At 54.2% G+C, this 20,587-nt stretch overlaps 1 protein-coding gene across 6 annotated transcripts in view; it reads right to left on the bottom strand.

The window, feature by feature from the left end:
* Positions 1–20,587, bottom strand: part of Casz1 (castor zinc finger 1) — a 140,064-nt gene that overhangs the window by 118,636 nt on the left and 841 nt on the right. Inside the window, exon 1 of one of the 6 annotated variants that reach the window (XM_048783617.1) lies at positions 10,773–11,692. The exons of 3 other annotated variants lie outside the window; for them this stretch is intronic. The gene's annotated coding sequence lies outside the window, so the exon portion shown is untranslated. Of the gene's footprint in view, positions 1–387; positions 411–3,114; positions 4,951–10,772; positions 11,693–20,587 lie in introns of those variants that run through there. 2 more of the 6 variants (XM_048783616.1, XM_048783618.1) reach the window with 2 other exon arrangements.

The following is a 20,587-nucleotide window of genomic DNA, read 5'->3' as shown; positions in this document are numbered from 1 at the left end:
TTCCCCTGGCCTCTGATAGTAAGCCCAATCTTCAACATGCACCCCCAATTTTAGAAGGTGGCCTCAGACCCATACTGGTGAGGGCATGGGGGGCTCAAGAAGGCTCTAGAATACTGGATGGCAGAATCCTGGCCCTGTCTTGCTAAGATTCCCAAAGAAAGGAAGGAAGGAAGAACCAAAGAGAGGAAGGGGCTGGACACCCATGTCATCGTGCCCCGGTGGGAACCCAGCCCCAGCCCCATGACAGTTCCTGCCGGGTTCAGCTTCAATGGGAAGGGAACGCTCCCATCAAACACAGGCTGGGCAGGGATGCGGGCACTGAGATTAGGAATTTGGAAAACCATCTGAGGAACCCGGCCCTGGGAAGACAGCAACAGGATTTAATACCTTATCCTGGCTGTCTGGTAAACACCCTGAACCGTGCCCGCACTCCGATAGGCAGCTTCGGATCCTCAGGTGTGCCGGCGACCGGGCAGGTAGAGACAGCCGTGGGCAGAGACAGGAAGGGAGGGAATGGGGCTGGGGGAGGGGTGGGGGCGGGGCTGGCCTGGGAGGAGAGGATGGGTGGCAGCCAAGCCAGACAGTCAGTGAGACAGCTGACAGGTGCAGGGAAGCCAGGCAGGAGACGGAAGGTGAGCTGGGGGTTCAGAGCACCTAGGGATGCCGGCACCCCCCGGGGGGCTGAGCGAAACGGAGCGCAAAAGACCACAAGGTTCTGGCCTCCCTTTCTTCCAACTGAAGGGGCCACTGGGGAAGTGCTGGGCACCAGATGACAGGCCCCCCCAGACCACCCAGGACAAGGCAGCAGAGACGGGTCCTGCTTCCAGGGTGTGCTGTGGCCAGGCAAGACAGCCAAGGAAAGAGGTGCCCAGGGGTCCACTGCCCATGGTAGACCACCATGGCTCTGACCCCAGCCTCAAAGTTGAGCTAAAAGCTGGCAGGTGCTGTGCCAGGCTGGGCACTCCGGGTGCCACCTGCACCACCAGGCCCAGCAGGGCGCCCGCTAATCCTCTTTTCCCATTTCCGTCTGCTCCTTGGGTAATTACAGTTGTGGGCTGAATGGCACTTGGAGTGGAACCCCCTGCCCGATGCCTCTCTAAATCCCTGGGCACACAGCAGTGCATCTCCCCCTCTTGGAGAACTGGAAAGCATGCCCAGTGCTAAATGACGGGCCTTCCTCATTTAAATGTCCTCCTCTCTCCCTCCTTTCAGCAACACTCTGGAGCCTGCCCTCGCCTTGGCCGCCTCCCTCTCTGCCCCTCAGCTACCGGCCCAGAGCCACGAGGGCCTCCTGGGTACTCAGAAGTGGAAGAGAGGAGGTTCAAGGCCTGTTTCCTGACCTTGACTCCTGCACACCTAACCTCATGACCCCAAGGAATCCCATCCCCAGCCCCTTGTTCCAGAAGGACCCCAAAGAAGCCTGGCTGGAGAATTTTCCTGCTCTTGCACGAACCACATGGAGTGCTGGGCCTGCTGCCACAGACAGGCCTGACCCTCAGGGGTGACCTCTGACCCGAGTCAACGCAGGCCCCCACTGCTCCAGATGTGGCTCCCTAGGCCTAGAGGAGCCACGGAAAGAGGCTGGGAGTCTGTGCCCACCTCCTCTGCCCCAGGACCAAGTTCCCTGCAAGCCACCAGCCAAGTCCTAACACCCAAGCTCTCACTCTGCCACCAAGGGCATCCACAGGGTTTGTGCAGCTGCTTCGGGGGCTGTGACAGGCCCCTGCAGCCTGCATCCCCTGGCCTGGCTAGTATGGACAGTCTGAATCGTCTCCTTAAACACACACAAAACACACCCCACCAAGGGAGACAGAACACACTAGAGAAGCCCCACAAGACCTGGGGTTGGAGCTAGGAACCAGCACCCCGGGCTCACTGTTCCCCCCAACCCGGGCAGGCAGCCAGCAAACCCTGGGCGATACAAGCTGCCGACTCCGCCAGACATTAGAACACTTGTTGGGCTCCCTACTCTTTGGAAGCGGGTCCCCTCAATGCATCCCTTTGGGCCATTGCTGCCGATAATTTTTTAGAGATAAACAAACCGGTTTGGATAAAACAAGATCCAACCTGAATTCTTTACCCCAAACTCAAAAGGAACCTCTGCCATCACCCCTTTCCTTCCTTCTCCACCCACGTCCTTCGCTGTCTGTTTCCCTGATTCAGACCACTTGGTTTTTCTTTTTTAATTCTGTCATCTGGCCTTTCGGTTCATGGACACCATTGGGCTGGGGACCGGCCATTCTTTCGGCTCCATTTTTGAAGGGATGCTGGCTTCCTCAGAAAGAGCCCTGGCCTGGGTCTTTCCCCTGGTTCCTTTTAGGCTCAGGGTCCTTCCTCCAGACTCTGATGGCTTCTCCTCAATCTGCAGCCCCTTTTGACAGATGGGTGTGTCCTGGACAAGTGGCCCACTTGCCCCTGGTGGACACAAAGGAGAGAGGTTGCTCATTTCCCTTGGGGGTTCACCAGGTTAATCAAGGCCCAATGTCAGGACAAGAAGGAGACCAAAGGGCCGAGGAGAAAGATGAAACCCCGAGGCCTGAGTGTCTCCCCAGTGGCTCCATGTGTGACGTTCCCACCCACGGCCAGTCACTCACGCCTGACACCCTCACCCACTGCACAGTCCCACCCAGCCAGGCCCCTGAGTGGCCTCAGCCTCTCTGTGGAGCCCTCTCTACATTTTGCCCTGAGCCAGTCTGCAACCCCTGCCAGGGTTCCCGCCTCCCAAGTCCCCATCAGTGGGGTCTCCTCAGTCCCTGTAGCTAATTTACACCCGTCAGGGTTTAAAATAGCAGAGGCATAAATGAAAAGTCCAATTTCTTCAAATTTGCATTGTAAAACCATCCTTCAACTTCCTTGAAATAAATTTTACTATTTTATTAGTGCAAACAAAATGGTAATAAAACACTAATACAGCGTCTTGTATCCAGGGGAAGAGCTAAAATTAACATAGAGCGAGCAGTGTTTGCTATTACATTCAATTACCTTTTTACTTGAGATTTACATTCTCATCCCCTTAATCTCCATAGTAGTGGCTTCAAAATCATTCCTCCCAGCCTCTGCCCTTCCGGAGCCCCCACAGCTGGAAGCCAGGCCTCCCACCCAGATGGCGCTCACCCTGGGCATGGAGCCTGCTCCTTCTCCACAGCTGCCTCCTGTCATAGGGTACCACTCCTCTCCCCTGCTCGTAATTTTCTCACGTCCTGGCCTCTCGGTACAAGGCAAGTTCAAACCAAAGGGCTCTGACCCGAGGCACATTCAGACACACAGTTATCAATAAGCAGGTGCACAGGGCACAGGCCGGGGCCTTCCTGCAGAGGTTCTGCCTGGTACTAGAGAGGGGCGGGAGCTCCTGGGAGCCCTGGGGAACTGGCATCTCTGGTTTGACAGGTTGTGGGAGAGGGTTTGCTGCATGGCACAGCTGGGGACTCTGGATGGTGGCAGAAAGCTCCAGGCGTCCTGAAGTGGGAAGAGATGAGGAACCTCCGGGTCCAGCCCTCCAGCTCCAAGTAGACAAAGCCCAGGTCTTGGGACATGGCTGCTTGTCAGTGGCAGAGGTGGGGCTGGAAACCTCTTGTCTATCTCTCTGTTCAGGGCTCTTTCCTCAATAGAAAGCAGAGGATCAGTCACCCTGAGCCACAGTCACAAAATCTGATCCCCCAAGAGGGTTTGTTTGCCTACCCTAAGAGTGGAAAAGCCTGGCACCGTAGCACACCTGTAATCGGTGACCTGGGAGGCTGAGGCAGGAGGATCACAAGTTGGAGGCCAGTCTCAGCAACTTAGTGAGACCCTATCTCAAAATAAAATAAAAAGAGCTGGGGATGTGGGTCAGTGTTTGAGCACCCCTGGGTTCAACCTCAGTAGCAAAAAGAGAAAGTAGAGGAAGCACAGCTCTGCGCTGGGACCCGGCTGGCCTCACTAGAGCCATGGGGGAGAGGAGCATGTTTCCAAGGAGCCCACAGGCTTGGTCCTGCTTCCAAATGTGTCACAGACTAGCTGGGGGACGTTGGCTCGGTAGCCTCCCCTCTCCTGGCCTCAGTTTGTCTGTACACCAAGGTCTGTAATCCATAGCTGTCCTCTTTGAGGGAAGGTCACAGTGACTAAAAGATCATGAGGGAACCATTCCTGAGCCGGGGGTTGGGATCCTTATCGGGGCCACAGTGTGAGCATCTGAGTCCAGGGGAGCACACACCAGCCCCAGGGGCTTGTCCTTGAACCCACAAACCTTTCTCTTCCTGGTCCAACCACTATGGAAGACCCACAGAATCATCTGAGCCAATGTGGTAGGAAGCATGGCCCATCGGCTCAGGCCCAGGCCACCTCATAGGAACACTCAGTTTGGGGCAGGGGACAGGGTGACACGTGAAATAATTAGATTTGAGGCTCCTCCCAAATTGTACCCATCTGGCTGTCATAACCAGGGAGAAAAGCCAGTCTCAAGGGGCACACAATCCCTCACACGAGCTCAGGTATGACCACCCACACACTCATTTACACACACTTTGTCACACACACCCACTCCCAGCCCCACCAAGGCCTTCCTGAATCTCAGTCCCAAAATGTGTTCCAGTGGACACCAGAGGGAAACACTAGTCCGGTCAGATGCAAACCCCTCCTCACCCTGAGCCCCTGGGAATTCTGAGTCCCACTGGCAGAGCGTGGCATCTGGGACTCCAGGAGGTATGGATCCTCTTTAAACCCCACCGGAAGTAAGGGCAAAGGCTGTTGGCAGTTGGGCATTATCGGTCTGAACAGAGACACCAACCCTGCCTCCTGGCTCCCATCCTGGCCACTGGCTCCAGCCCTTTCTGCCTACGTCCCTCCTCATCGCCCCCTTCACTAGATGAGCCCCCCCAAAACAGCTTTCCAGTTGCACCAATAAAAGCAAAGCCCTGGGGGAGGAGGCTGGGGCAACCCCACACAGAGCTGCGCTTGGTTCGAACCGGCCTTCTGCATGTTTTCTCCTTATTTTTTTCCTCCCCACCCATCAAACAAAAGAAAGTTTGTTGTTGAGGCTCAAACCTCTCTTGGGCCTTGTCCGAGTTCTCCCTTGTTTTTCTTTTCCTTTCTATCTCCCCCCACCCCGCCTTCCCTGCCTCCCCACCTTGAATAAATAAAGCGCCCAAAGCTGGCACCGGCTGGTAAGGAAAGTACAAACTATCTCATAATTTTATAATTTTTTTTTTCACACACTGGCCTAGGGTTTTGGGCAAAGGACAAAAGCTATTGTTGAACAGCACAACACCGAGTTCTGAGTCACCGATACGCCTCGGCTTCTCGGGATCTCATAGGTCTCTGCGGCTGGCAGAGCCGGTGAGCTCAGCGCCCTGCGGGGGCCGTGGGTGCAGCGCCCTCTCCCGTGCCCCGCCCCCACCCTGCCAGCCTCCCGCTGGGCCGCCTCGTTGGCTTTGTTGGGTTTTAATCATAGGGGGGAATTTAAATAAACTGTTGTGAAATAAAAAAACAAATCACCCTGGTCCCGGCGCCCTCATGCTGTAATTTCCATTTTGGAGGAGCACCTCTGGGCTCTGCCCGGGAAGGAGCACTGGTGCTTAGATCCAGCTCCTAAAGGCGCCTTCGCCGCGCTCCGAACTCGGGGAGCATTTTCATCTGTATGATAAACATTTTTCCATGTTTCGAAATCATCTTCGGGATGATTATTTGTATAGGTGACAGTATTTATTCCACTGTGCTACTCCTGGGCTGACACTAGGGAGAGAGAGGAGGAGTCTGTCCTTGAATGGGATCATTTAGCCACAAGACCCAGGCCCAGGGCGGGCTCTGCCCGGGCATCGAGATCACCTTGGCCAAAGGGGCCTCGCCTGGGTGCCTGGGCCTGGAGGAGGGCAGGGGCTCCACCCCAACCTCGCCCATGCCCAGCTGGCCCGAACTCGGCTGCCCTCCAGCCCAGAGGGACGAGGTTCCAGCAAGGCCCTCAGCCTCCTGGTGACCTTCACTCCCAACAACTGCGCTTCCTCTCTGTAAAGCACCCTGGCAGCCAAAGGCCCCTGACATCGCCCGCTCTCTCCATTTTTATATCTGAATATCTCAAAGCACTTAGCGAAGACTTTCATTTTCTCATTACCCCAAGGAGAGGAGGTCATTCGGGGAAATGGTACAAATATTCCCATTTGTCAAAAGCAAGAAGGAAGCAAGTTAGAAGGAAAACTCTACCACTGAACTGAGCCGGGCCAGCCCCACAGAGCGCACGGGGGTCTTGCCTGCCTGTCCGTTCACCCAGGGCTTCTCCAACACACCTCAGGCGCCGGTGACCCGCGGGATGGCTCAGGGCCAAGCCCAGGTTTCCACTGCGCTGAGAATCCATCACTGCCAGGCGGCCTCGGCTCAGAGACCCTTCCACCTCATCCAGGGTCTCAACCCAACTGCACTCTCCTGCGATCGTAATTTATGTAAAATACATGTTATATAAATATACCCAGTCCCCAGGCGGGGGGGCGGGGGGACTAGAAGGAAATACATTAAATACTAAACAAGGTTGTATCTCGAGAGTGACGTTACAGGTGAATATTTTTCCCTTTATCAGTTTTCAAAAAAATGCTGAAAATATGATCCCACGATTCCGAGGGCATGAGGAAAGCACGCGTCTCGGGCTCGAGTCAGATCAACCATTCAAACCTGGCCCTCGTGCCCTGAGCCTGGATGAGCAGGCCAGCGACTGCCCCTCTCGGGGCCTATTCCTGCCAGGTCCCAGGCGGCAGAAGCACTTCCTGCCTGTGTTCTGCCCTCCGGTCACAACACAGGACTCGACACACTCCCAGTCAGCACTTGGGACCTGTCTGTTTCCTTCTTTTAATAAAATGACTATGTACAAGGGCCTCAGCTTGCTTGCTGCCCCTTGGGGACAAAAGCAAGACCCTTCACCCGCACCCTCGACTCACCTTTGCCTCTCCTCCCCCCAGCCAAGCCCAGAGCACAGACCCTGTGACGCACCTGGAAGGCGAGGATGGGGCTCAGGGGCAAGAGAACAAGCCCCTCCTCTGCCAGGCCAGGCCCAGGCCAGCCCCCCGGGCGGCACTCGGACCTCGTGCAAACACTCGGAGGCCACGCCAGGCGGGTGATTCCTGGGTTTGCGCCTTCCTGGCAGCCGCCCTCCAGGAACAGGTGCCGGGCTGCAAAGGCCACCTGCTGATGGGGGAGGGCAAGGGCCGTGCTCCCGTCCTCAGAGGAGAGGCCAAGGAGAACCAAGATGGCGGCACTGTCCAGGAGTGGCTCTCGCCCTGGGCCAGGCAGTCAGAGCCAGTCCAGGGGCTGCCACCGAGCGTCCAAGGTGCCCACCCAGGCCTGGGTATCACAAGCAGAGACCTGGCCTGGAGGGGCAGTGCCTTGCTGGATTGGCAAGTGTGCTTTGGCAGACAGTTGGTGGCCACAGCGATGGACTGGGACTCTAGCTTGGCTTTGGGGGTCCTGGAGCCCAAGCACAGGGACAGGCCTGAGCCTTCCACCTTGCCACCTCCCTGGTAACAGATGGGGAGGATGGAATCCGGGCAGTGATAGCAACAACGAGAGTCACCCCTTGTTACCACATGCCAGGCCCGTGCCAAGGCCCCTGCCAGCTTTACCTCACTGAATCCTCACAACCACCCCACACGACAGGCACTATTATCCGTCCTCTTTGACAAATAAGGAAACTGAGGCTCACAAAAGTCCGTGCTATATCCAAAGTCATACTCCTAAGAACTGAAGGGCTGGGGATTTGAACCTATGGACTTAACCACTATTCTCCCGGCCAGGCTCCTACACAAGCAGACACCACTAGGCCTTTACAGAAAGGGGCCCCTAAGGCGGCATTGCCAGCCACGACAGACACATGCACCCCCAAGGAGCAGGCTATATGATTCTGCCGAAATGAGAGCTTCTTGCCTCTTGGCCCCCAAGAATAGGAAAGAGCCCACCCCTGCCCCACCAGGACACGATGGTCAAGCTGCAGAGATGCCACTGTATAAATACGGGGTATGGCTGGGGACACTGAAGGACAAGGGTGACAGTGTCTCCCTACGGGGGGTTCTTGGGAGTGTTTAAATGGGGAGGCCTACGTATGCGGGGGTCTTGGCAAGTGCGTGACAGGAGTTATCCATGGGTGTGGACGTGGCGAAAGAAGAATGTGGGGGGAGGGCAGGGCCCCTGGCATATTCAAGCCCTCAAAATTGCCAGCCTTCTTTGCAAGCCAGGGACGATGCCAGCTCAGAATGGTGCACCTTTTCTTTCAAAATCAAAATAGGTCTCCAAGGAGCTGGACATGGTGGCACCCACCTGTGATCCCTGTGACTCAGGAGGCTGAGGCAGGAGGATTGCAAGTTTGAGATCAGCCTCAGCAACTTAGTGAGACCTTGTCTAGAAGGAAGGAAGGAAGGAAGGAAGGAAGGAAGGAAGGAAGGGGAAGGAAAAAAGAAAAAAAGGCTGGGGTGTAGCTCAGTGGTAGCGCACCCTGTGTCCATTCCCCAGTACAAAAAAAAAAAAAGTCTCTAATGGAGGCTGGACACAGGGAGGGCACTAGACAAGGACCCCACAACATGGGCTACCAGCTCCCCAATTAGCCAGGCAGGAGGTCCTGGATCGGGCAGCAGGTCCCCTGAAAGCCCGTGGAGCCCAGGAGGGTGGGGGCCCTGGGTCACCGGGGCAGACCGTCTCCAATCCTGCTGAGCACAGCACATCGCTCCATTCAGGAGCCCAGAGTGAAATGTACAGCTGGGTCTGGAGTTGATTCAGCCCTTAACTCGTTCGGGATCGCTGGCGGAGCCACCGAGGCGGCAAGGGGCTGGGAGGTGGCAACCTGGGGGAGGGAGCTCGGCCATCCAGGGGAGGGGGACAGGTCGGGACATCACCCCAGCTGCTAATGTTGATGCATACAAAAAAGAAACCGTAATTCTTTTCTAAAAACCAAAACGGGTGCTGGGAGTTCGGGGAGGGCCGGGCGAGCCTGGCTTTGGTGGGGAGTGGAGCTGGGGGAGCGTGTTTTCTACCCACTGCCAAATTCTCATTTACTGTCAGCTTCAATCCATTCGGAACTCACTGACTCCATTACCTTTTCACGGGGGAAGGAGTCTGCACAATGCAGGGGAGCTCCGCATTAGCACACAGGGCACTGGGCAATGTCCGGGAACAACACACACGTCCCTCTGGGGCCAGTGACCCCCACCCCCACTCAAAGCACCCTGGCCAGCCTGCCAGGGCCACATCTGTACTCCCCTATTTTAATACTTTGGATTTTTTTTTTAACGTGGCTTGGCCAGTGGAGCCGGGTGTGTGTGCACGCGCGAGGCAGCGTGTGTGTGTGTGTGTGTGTGTGTGTGTGTGTTTTGGGAGTGACAGGGGATCTAACTCTCCAGAAGCAGCACTTTTTAATTTTCCGGCAGCTCCAAGTCCTCCTCCTGCCCCGAAAAGGAGGGATGGGGAGAAGAAATCCAAAATAGGTTCCCAGGAAGGAGGGGTGTGGGGGGTTCATTTAAACTCATCCTGGAAACCGTTGATAATGAAGAAAATCAACATTTGGTGGTGGCCAGGGGGAGGGGAGTATCCCTCACACCTGGGCAGTCACAGAAGCTCTTCCATAATCTTTATGAAAATAATATCAACAATTGTGACGACTGTGGTCCTGATGGCAGGATGGTGGTCCAAGTCTACTAAGCGCTTACTATGTGAGCTCAGTTAGTGACCCCAGGAACCCCAGGGGGTAGGCTCTGCCTCCTATCAGCCCAATCCACAGGCTCAGAGAGATAAGACCCTTGCCCAAGGTCACCAAGGCCCTAAGTGGGAGAAATGTCTAAAGCCCCATCTAACTCCAGACTGGCCATGTCGTGTGGCCCTGTCCCAAGAGAGGAAACCTGAGTAGGGACTGAAAGACAAGGTGGTCCCACCCCACAGAGGCCTTGGCTCCAAGTATGGTGCCCCCAGGGACATCTGTGGATGTCCCTGTAGCCCAGCCCCTCACTCCATGTCCATCATGGTCCCTGGGGGCTCACCCACCTGGCCGAAACCAAGAGAACTGGCTGCAATGCTGGCAATGTTCTGTCCCCGTGTGCCCAATACAGTGGCACCAGGAGCCACACACGGCCGGGGAACAGCCGAACCTATTTTTTAATTCAAGTTAAATTACCAGGTGGATTAGTGGCTACTGGATGGGCCGCTACAGACCCCAAACCCATCAGCTCGTCCCTCCTGGCCCAAGAGAAATTTTGAAAATACAGTGAGAGTTGGAAGCCAAGGCTCGGCCCACCAGCAAGGCCCCGCCCGTCCCCAGCACGCTGGCCTGCCTCCCTCCCCTCCCTTCCTTCCCGCCTTCCTTCCTTCTTTTTCTCCTTCCTTCCCTCTCTCTTTTCTTTCTTAGCAAAAAGCATCAATTTAATTAGATAAATCCTCCAAGCACGTGGCCGGGAGTTCGTCATGGAAATTAACCTGCCCCCAGATCTCAGATAGTGAAACAAGAACCGGGATGTTTTGGCACAGCGCAGTGAAATGGGAGAGGCCGATGGAGTTTCATACACCTCATCTTCCATAAGTGCCCCTCGCCCCTCCGGTGCCCCCCGCCCCACAGCACCCTGCCCTTGCCTCCTTAGGTCACTGCCTCTTCCCCTAGCTTTCCCTGCCCGCTGCACCCAGGCCCAGGGGCCTCCAGGACAGGCTCACTCAAGTGTAGGTGGGAAACCTTGGATCCAACCACAGCAGGGACTAAGGGGACACTGGTCATGCTCAGCCTGGCCCCACCCTCTGGCTGAGCGCTGAGCCTCAAAGGTCACCCAAACCACCCGTGGACCCACCTGAGGCTGAGCCTAAGATGGCCAGGTAATTGTCATAGCCTCCCTGTGGTCCTACTGTGTGCAGCTCACTGGGCAGAGTGCAGACTGTGAAATGATGCTCAAGGTTGAAACCCAGCAGACCCGACGTTAGCGACAGATACTGTTCTCTCATTGAATCCTCACAGCCACTCCACAGGGTACAAATTCCATTTTACAGATGGGGAAACAAAGGATTAGAGGATTAATCTGCCCAAGTGGGAGAAACACTCCCTTCAGCTCAGCCTGGCTCCAAATCCCATGCTCTCAGCCCTCTGCCAGGCACAGTCTCCACCACAAAGAACCATCACATCCGGGACCCTGGGATCACCTGACCCAGAGTTAGGTGCACACAGGCAGAGACCACAGGCACCCTGAGCCAATTCCCAGGGTCTGTCCCCCACCTCTTCCCATCACAAGCCTCCTGTTCCAAACACCTCCCATGATGGATCCGCTCACCTACAGAGCTCCAGGAACGTCCACTCAGGCCACAATGAGAAAGAGAAGCAAATGGCCATAGCCCCAGTTTGGGACCGATACAGTTTACCTTCTCATTCCCTCCTGACTCATCACCTCAAATTCCAGGAGGCCCCCAAGGCAGCCAGAGAAGTAAAGCACAAAATTTAGAATTTTCAACCAATATGACACTGCCCCACACCTAATAGAGTCCTGGTCCCCAGATATATAGACAGCAAGCTCTTCCCACTTTACAGATGAGAGAAACTGAGGCACGGGCTAGTTAAGAAACCAATGCTAGAACATAAGACTTTGATCCCCAGCTCAGTGGCTCTAGAATGTATAATGTGCATGCAGCAATTCAATGAACCCCTGTTTTCCAAAACAGCCAATTGTGCCCCATAGGCTAAAACAGCTAAGTGTCCCCCATATCCTGGATGGGATCCTCCAATCTGTCTAAAAGGCAACCCCCAACCCAGCCCCACACTCCCGATGACAAGAGAGCCAACCCATAACCTGATATGAAAATGTAATGGCAGCCCCAGGCGCCGTGTCCAGGCCGAGGCTTTCTGGAATGGAATTCACAGGGGTCCCCTTTGAGACTGGTACCATATTACATAAAACCAGCTCGTCTGACATCGGGACACCGTGCACTTGACAACATGACCATGATAAATTCTTCATTACGTTTAATTACTTTCAAAGGACTTTCACGGCTATGAGCCCAGCCGACAGCCTGGACAGCCCTATGAGGGCAGTAGGGTCACAGGCCATTTGACAAGAGAACAAACTAAGACCCAGAGAGATCAAGTGACTTGCCCAGGGTCACACAGTGATTTACCAGAGCTAGAACCAGAACAGGGTGCCCCGATGCCTCGCCTAGCCCGCCACGGTTCACGAGACCCTGAGTGGGCACGGGCACGTGGAGCCTGGCAGGGGAGTGGGCAGCCGAACCTTAGCAGAGCCCTGGACCACCCCTGGCTTGCCCCATCCACCCCAGTCCCTGCCAGAGATGCAGGCACTTGACCCACAGTCTCCCCAAGGATCAGATTTCCCTGAAATTCCCAAAGGAGCCCCAGGACTAGTGGGCCCGGAAATGGCCCTCGGATAGTGAGCTGCACAGCTGAGCTCCCCGGGGCGAGGGGGGCAGGCGGAGCTGGAGACGCTGGCACAGCCCCCGTGGGTACTCTGCCAGCAATTAGTGCTGGGGAAGGGTGCCAGCCCGGCAGAGCGCATTCCCCCACCCCTTCTTCTCATTTACACACGCGCACGATCACACACACACACACACACACACACAGACACAGAAGCTCACCCACCCAGAGCCCAGCAGCGGAGGCAGTTCAGCTTCCTTTCGGTAAATCTCGTCAGCAAGGCGCACGCAGGGCATGCAATTTGGCCATTACTGCTCTTATACAAGAGCAAAGCAGAATCCACCCGCCATTAACCCGTCCCGCTCCCTCTGGGCTCCACACCAGCTCAGTCACCAGCCTTCACCTCTGACTCCCACACACCCTCTGCAAGCTCCCCAGAAGTTGCTTTCCAAAAGAAATACAGAGTTGAAAAAATTTTTTTTGTTTCAACTCTGGTAAGTCAAATCTGAATTGTGCTGTCCTTCATGCCCACCTCTCTCCCGATGGTTGGAACATGACCTTGGCTAACACCCTTCCTCGAACATCCGAGGAATCCTAGCGGAGGTAAGCCAGAGGAGGGGACCGCTGCCTTGGACCTGGCCTGGGGCATCTGCCCGAGCAGGTGTGGTTCTACAGAGGGTGACCTGCAGGCTGGCTCCTGCCTCATCTATGGGCCCCTAGGTGACACCTGATGGCACTCTCCTCTCCCAGGACTGAGGCAGGCCAGTGGAAGTGGTGGTGTGGACAGGTTTTGCCTCCTCTTTCCTGCTGCCCCATCCCACAGAACTGGAAGGAAGCCCACCAGGGCAAGGGACCCTGGAGGGTCCTTAGGCCGGGCTTATAAGATCTGTGAAACCCCTCAAAGTATAAGCAGTATTTATGCTTATGAGATTTTTTTTATTAAGAAGATTCTCAAAGGGGGCACATAAACTAAGAAGGGGAAGTGCACAGCTCAGAGACCCCCTCAAGCACTCAGCAGTGCCTCATGCCCAGGTGGCCAAGGATGGAGCAGGCAGAGACCCGGCTGGACTCGCTTCCTCTTGCCTGCAAGTGTCCCTGGACAGCTGTCTTGCCCCTCGGGAGCTGCCCCCCGGCCTCACCCTCACTTTGCCTGAGAGCTGGTTGCGGGAGGGCCAGCCTGGGATCTGGGCCATGCGCCTGGGCAGGGCTGCCAGCCCAGCGAGCAGAGCAAATGCACAGCGGAGCCCACCCGCGGGGAGGGGAGGGAAGCCAGCGGCCAAGCAGCCGCTGGCTGCCTTGGAGAACCGAGCAGATCCTCTAAGCCACCTAGTGTCCAGAGCTGAGCTCTAGCTGCTGCTCTGGCCCTCTGGCTTTCCAGTGCGGCCACTGCGGGGGTGGGGGCGGGATCCCTAGGGGACAGTAAGGTGGGGGCCTAGAGCAGGACAAGGCTCCTCCATCCCGTTCTGGGCCTTCTTCAAAAGTCTGAGGCCTGGAGGTTGGGGACATGATGCCCAGGAGGAATGAAAGGCCCCAAAACACCAGTCCATACCCCACACACAGGTAGGACTGGTCCCTGCACCCCTCCTCCTGACCCTCAGCAAATCACCCTATCCTGGAGATCCCCGTGTGTGTCAGCTCAGACAACCTATCCCACCTGAGGCATCTCGGGGTCCCCCCACCCCAGCCTCTAGGCCTCCTGCAGGGCCTCCACACCCCGAGGCCCTGTGAGCCCAACCTCCCACCCCTCCTCTGCTCTCTCTTTTCTCTGTGTCCTCAACACTCCTCTCACCTTGAGAAGTGTTAGGATTACCCAGCATTTACACTCAATGCTCTTCTTTATTCCTTAAGACTTATTAAGAATGATAATGAGTTCCGAAGGAGCTCTGCTGTCCCTGCCTCTCTCTCTCTCTCTCCTCTCTCTCTCTTCTCTATCCTTCTCTCTCTCTCTCCTTACTGCCCCCCACCCCGCTCTCTTTCTCTACGTGTCTGTTCCACCAAAGACACACAGGACAAATCCAGACCGAAAGGGAGAGAAAATTTCCAACAACATGGAACAAGGGCACTTGAGGATTTATATTCAGTAAATCCATCTGTCTTCTGCCCTCTTCCTACTTGTCCTCAGTTTTTGTGATTAAACAAACAAACCAAAAAAGCCATCAGCTCCCCCTTCCCTCCTCACAGTGCAGGACACCCCTCACTCTATGGGACTCGGGACAGGGAGCAGCAGAAGGCGCCGGCTTGCCTGCCAAACCCCGTCCATGAGCAGCTCTTCAACGGCTGATTAATTTTTGCAGAATTTATGACAAGCTTCATCTTCCCCCCCTAAAGCTGCGGCCACAGGACCACAGCAACTTAAGTTGGTGAACTTGATGGGGGACGAGTTGGGGGCCTCCCCCTCCCTGGCAGCTCGTTGCCGCTGGAACCACAGCAGCCGGGTGACAGATGGAAGACATACAGATGCCACCGCCCAGACAGGAGACAGACCCGCTCCCAGAAGAGCGTGGCACCAGAGGGGAGATCGCGGGGTAGCCTGAGCCACACAGCCCTTCTGACTGTTCGGGGCTTTTAAATTTGAAAATAAGGAGGCCAGGGACAGTGAACAGAGAGGCAACCGCCCTGGCAAGGACGCCGAGGCTTTGCGCCCAACAAACCACACCACGCATCCCGGGCAGAGGGACTGGCCTTATCGGTCTGCCGGGCTGCCCTTCAGAGAAAGGGAAGAACAGATCCTAATGAAATTACGGTTTTTAAAATGTCTATAAATTAAATCTATCTCCCTCTCTCTGTGACTCTCCCCCCAGCTCCCTCCTCTGCCCGGCTTGCTGGTTCTCCTCTCCTCCGTTCTCCCTGCTCGGGTCTGTTTTTCTGATATAGACATCAAGAGGTTACGGGCTCAATTACAGCCCTGCTGGAGTCTCAGCATCAGACTTGCCTGGCCTCCTCTGCTCCTCTTCAGAAACCAGATACCAAATAAATCTCTCTTCTTTATATTTTGACTGTTGATGGCAAAAGCCTAAAGATTCATTCTGTCAACTCGCAGTCTTTTTTGCACTTAGTTCAGATGGGAGGAAAATATTCTTTTGAATCGTGTCTGAGGACAACGTGATGCTTTGCTATCTGGCTCTCCCCTTTTCGAAGGACACACACAAAACCTTGGTCATATGTGAAACGCTTAAAAGTGGGGGGAGGATCGCAGGAGTGTGCTTGATGTGTGTCCAGGGGGGAGGGCAGAAGGCGGCTGAGCATGCTAGCAGAAACATCTAGCAAATTCCTAAAGTTAAAGGGTGACATCATAAGGCTTCTGGTAGCAAAGGTCCATCTGAAAAGCACAGGACATAAAAAGTGGTTTCTTAAAAAAAAAAAAACAAAAACACATGGCCTCTACTTCTCCTGGCACTGTCACTATGTAGGTACAGAAGACCAATAGGCTGCCTATCTAATCTGACATCCCCAAAGGGTCTCCCACCAGAAAAAGGAAAAAGTAAAAAAAAAAAAAAATCCAAGCAGAGTTGATCATCCCATAGCTGTTGATTCTTAAGAAGGAGAAAACACTTCAAGTTGGAGGTTTGAAAGGGAAAAAATAAAAAATAAAAACCCCACCAGGATTCTGGAAATATTAACCAGAGGGAATCCCAAAAGCTACGCCTCCAGGAAAAAGCACTTAAGACAAAGGCCACAGAAAGCTGAAGAAGGTGAGTTGAAAAGGAAAACTTTGTCTTTCCAATGAACTAGACTGGGAAAAAAGAAGGGCGCCGGGCGACACAGACTACCAACTCGTTCATTCTGTCCAGTAAACAATTTAATTAAATTCTGCCAAATACAGGAGAAATAATCATTTTGGAGTGCTTCCCCCAAACTCAAAAGCAAATTCCTGCAGGTTCCTCCCGGCCATGCCACCACCTCCCTGCCTCCACTCTGAGCGACCTGCAGACCTGCAGTGGACAGCCAGCCCGGGCGGGACCACACTGCTCAGGGCTGCCAGATGACAACTCTGAGGTCTGAAAGCTGACACTCAGCTCTCAGAAGAAATGGGGGGGAAATAAGCTTGTTGACTTCTTGCTTAAAGTATTTTCTTGTTCTTAACTCATGTTCTTATGTCACTGGGCTAAAAAGGAGAGAGTCAGAGAGAGAGAGAGAAGGTGAGAGAGACAGAGAGAGAGAAAGAGAGGAAAAGGGAGAGAGAGGGAGAGAAGAGAAGAGATATGACTTTCCTTGAATGATCTGTTTAACCTAAGCCAGAGGAAAAAAAAGAAAGTCATTAATTACTTATGTGAGCTATTGCTTCAGAAAGACAATAAACCTGCCCGGTCGCCATGGATATGACATATTTGCTCTGAAAACAACACAATAATTAGCAAAGGGGAAAGATACAAGGAGAATATGCAAACTCCTGAGTTTAAAGCCACAGTGCTCTTTTTACTCCTAAGCCCCTGCTCTGTTTGCAATCCAAATCAAACAAAAATTTAAAATATAGCAAAGAGGGAAATAATAGGAATGACTCCTCTCTCCTCCTCTGAGCTGAAAGGCAACCACCATTCCACCCACCCCCTCCAAAATAAGATAATATAAAAGAGAAGCAGGAGGGCTGAAGGGTGTGGGGGGGGTCAAGTATTGCCTACGTTTTCTTTCCTATAACAGGGGTGGAGTCTTGGGTTGTGTGTGTGTGTGTGGTTTTATTTTAAGTGTACTCTTATTTAGTATTGGACCTTCTGGTCGGATATAAATTTATTTGTGAAAGCCAAATGCCCTGTATGGCTCACCCCTCCCCAACGTAATGGAAATGTGAAATGGGGGGGTGGGTCTAGTTGAAGAAGCAAAGCTGTCTATTCAGAGAACACCAGCTCTGTACAGGGACAGCCACTCCCCCTACCTCCAAGAAAATGGAACCTGGGCCTTACTTTAATATTAAAAATGCATTAAATGGTTTTACCTACAACTTAGTCCCGGAGGATCATTAGGAATGCAATCGCTTTGTATCATATCTGTCAGCATGATAAATATCTGAGCCAGAGTAGGTTCGCAATTTTTCAGTGTCAAAAACCACGATAATTTTTTTCTGATTTAGTTTCTTCATTCACTGTATCCCCCCCCCAAAAAAAAATTCACCAAAGTCACAAGTCTACAGAAAAAATACCTGAGCAGAGAAGAGGACAGAAGAAGGAAAAGTTGATACACTCTGACACACCAGACAGAGGTTACTGGTATTCTCTTAAAAAGCAAGGAAAATAGGACTTTTAAATATTTGTATATTTTCAAAAAAATAAATAAATTAAAGCACTCCATTAACTTTGAGTAAAAACTGCTTTCCCCCTCTTCCCAGAGGCTAATTTTCCAAAAACAGATGGTCAGGATCTAAAAGAGAAGCAAGTATACCTCAACCCCCACAGGCAGAGAAATCTAACTTTGAACTTCTTTTTAAATTAAAGTGGGGGGGGGCTAGATAAACTATTAATAAGTCTGAAAAATGAACTGAGTTTTGTTTTTCTTATTCAAAAAATCCTTTAAACACAAGGAGAGCAGATATAAATGGGGAGGTTCATATTTAACTGACTTTTCTATTTTTTTAAACAATAGTTGTTTTTTTTTTTTTTAAGATTGGACTCTTTGATCTTGAAAGAATTTTGCTCTTCTATGATGGGGGGAAAGGGGTGGTGGTGAAATGATCTGTTTTAAATGATGATGCAACTTAGGGATCAAAGCCTTCTCTTTCTGCTAGCCATAATAAGCTGTACTTGCCACAAAGCGTGAGTCTCCCGGGCTCCTCTCCTTCGTCAGAAGGAAGTAAAATGCGCCGAGACTCAGAGCAAGACTCGAAGTCTCAGCAAGGTGCAAAGTCTAAAAAACAAAACAAAACAAAAAAGGGCAGGGGGAAAAAGAGGGAGGCACTGCCCCTTTAAACGTTTTAGTGCATATGGAGTTTGATTTCTGAAAGAGATCAGTTTAACATCTCCATAGAAACCAGCAACAGATTATCATCAACAGAATAAATAACTAGTCTAATAAATTAAACAGGAGGCATAAGATCGCTGGAAACCTGATTACTGAAGTTCAACAATATTCCCCATAAACTCTCGTTAACCGCCTCTAAGNTTTCTTCCAGCATACACGATATGTATTTGTTGTAGGAAATTCAGAAAATACAGATCCACAGGAAGAAGAAAATTTAAATCATCTTTAATCCTACCCCCCCACCAAGCCCGGCGCAGCTGCTCCTGCTCAGCCGGGACAGCTCTCTTTAGGACGGCGGTGTGTGTGTGTGTGTGTGTGTGTGTGTACGCGCGCGCGCCCGCGCGCGTGTCATGGGGGGGGGGGAACCAATGTTACCCAGCGGTCTGTTTTCCAGTCCTCTCGCACGCTCTGCCCGTGCGCCTGTACTCGCTTAGAGGCGTCCTAAATTTACCAACTTTGGCCAACAACTACCCGATCTTTCTTCCCCACCCGCACCCACGTCTGCGAGTGTACAGGGTGTGGGCGCACAATCACACACACTGAGGGCCGTGTCCCCAGACTCCGCTGGAGCAGCGACGCAGACCCCCACCAGTCTCCCAGATCCAGCGGGGTTTGGGGGAGCTCCGGCTCAAAAGAGGAGTATTACTGCTGCTTCCTTGGTGGATAAATTTTACGCACAGGCACACGTACCGGACCCGCACCTTCCCAGCTTGATGGGAAGGAGGTCCACGTCGCACCCAGGCCCGCTTCCCAAGCTGAGCCTGTGTCAGGAAAAACTTATGCGGAGGGAGAAGCGGCCCCCAGCCTCCCTCCGCACTCCACTCCTCCCCCAAACTCGGGATCCGGGTCTGGGATGACTTGGAAGAATCTGCGCCCACCCCCAAGAGAAAAATCTATTATTATGATCTTAATCTACGCCCCCAAAGTGTCCCTCCCGCTGTGATTGACGGCGCATACACCTGTTCCCCTCGCGGAGCAGCTTCCAAAGCTGGGGACAGATATTCGCCCAACCGCTCCGCAGCCGCCAGCGCCCGCCGTCCGCCCGCCCGCGCCGGCAGCCCCCGCCCGCGGCCCCAGCGCGCCCCTGCCGGCACCTTGCAACCCCAGAGGCCGCCCCCCTCCCCTCCTAGGCCCGACTCGGCGGCCCTCTAGCTCCGGGCCGCGCTGGCTTCGCAAAGAGAGAGAAAGAACAGAAAGCAAAACTTCCTGGCGGCGGACGGTCATCAGCTGCACATTCTGCAAATGCCACCGAGTAAAAATAAACCGGCCGCCGCTCCTCCCGGCCGGCTCACCCCGAGCGCACGACTCGGCCCCCTGCCCCGGCAGCTACAGGACTATCCGTCTGACCCAATCCTCCATTCCCGCGCACCCCTTGCAGCCCCGCTCCCCAACACTGTTCCGCCAGCCACCATGCGCTCCTTTGCCAAGAAGCCAGAACCCAAAAGACGGGGTGGTCCGACCATTTCCCCTTTAGTGTCCCCTGAGCCCAAACAAGCTACTCTTCTCTCTGTCCTCCACCAGGTGCCTATTTCAGCCCTGTGCTCTCGGATTCAGGGTTCTTCCTCCCCAAATGCTAAGCCCCCAGATCACCCTCTGCCCACCTTGGAGCACAGACCCTTCCAGACCCTCTCCCACCGCTGCAGAAGCCCCCGGGATCGCATCGCTCCACCCGCCAGCTGGCCTGCCAGGCCAGCGTCCCACGTTCCCGGGCACAACTTCTCTCCCCGCGCACACAACAGCCGCCGCAACTCCCCGGAACTTTTTCCCAGACCCAGGCGGGCTTCGGCCAACAGCCCAGCGGCTTTGAGTCGGTGCTTTGACTCTCTGTGTCCGTGCCCAGCGTTGCCAGCCTGCGCCCGGGGAGGCTGGGGGGTGGGGGAGAGAGCGAGAAGCGCCACTTGCCGCGCCTGGAGCAGCGCACTTGAGATAAACTTCCCAGGCAAAGATGAAAAAGAGGGCGCCGCTCCCCCCATCCAACAAACCTCTTGCCTTGGTTTTCTCATCCCGGGCACCCCTTGGCACCCTGAGCCTAAGCGAACACTGCCTACCTCTGCCGGAAGCACACACACCCCGGTGTCGGGGTACAAGAGCCGGCTGAAGGGGATCCCCACCCGCCCCTTCCCTTGGGCAAAGTCTTGCAAAGTCACCCCAGAGCCCCTCACCCCTGCCTCCTTCTCTGCCCTGGAGAGCGCACGACCCCCTTGTCGCTGGGGGTTGGGATGCGTATGGAAAGGAATGATCACCCAGTATTGGCGAACACCTGCCCCCCCCCCGGGAGCCCACAGCGCGGGGGGCGCCCCC

The sequence above is a fragment of the Marmota marmota genome, unplaced genomic scaffold, assembly GCF_001458135.2.
Source record: "Marmota marmota marmota unplaced genomic scaffold, marMar, whole genome shotgun sequence".
NCBI classification, from domain to species: Eukaryota; Metazoa; Chordata; class Mammalia; order Rodentia; family Sciuridae; genus Marmota; species Marmota marmota.
The sequence above is the reverse complement of the archived record's forward strand: the minus strand, read 5'-3'. Positions and strand labels throughout refer to the sequence as shown.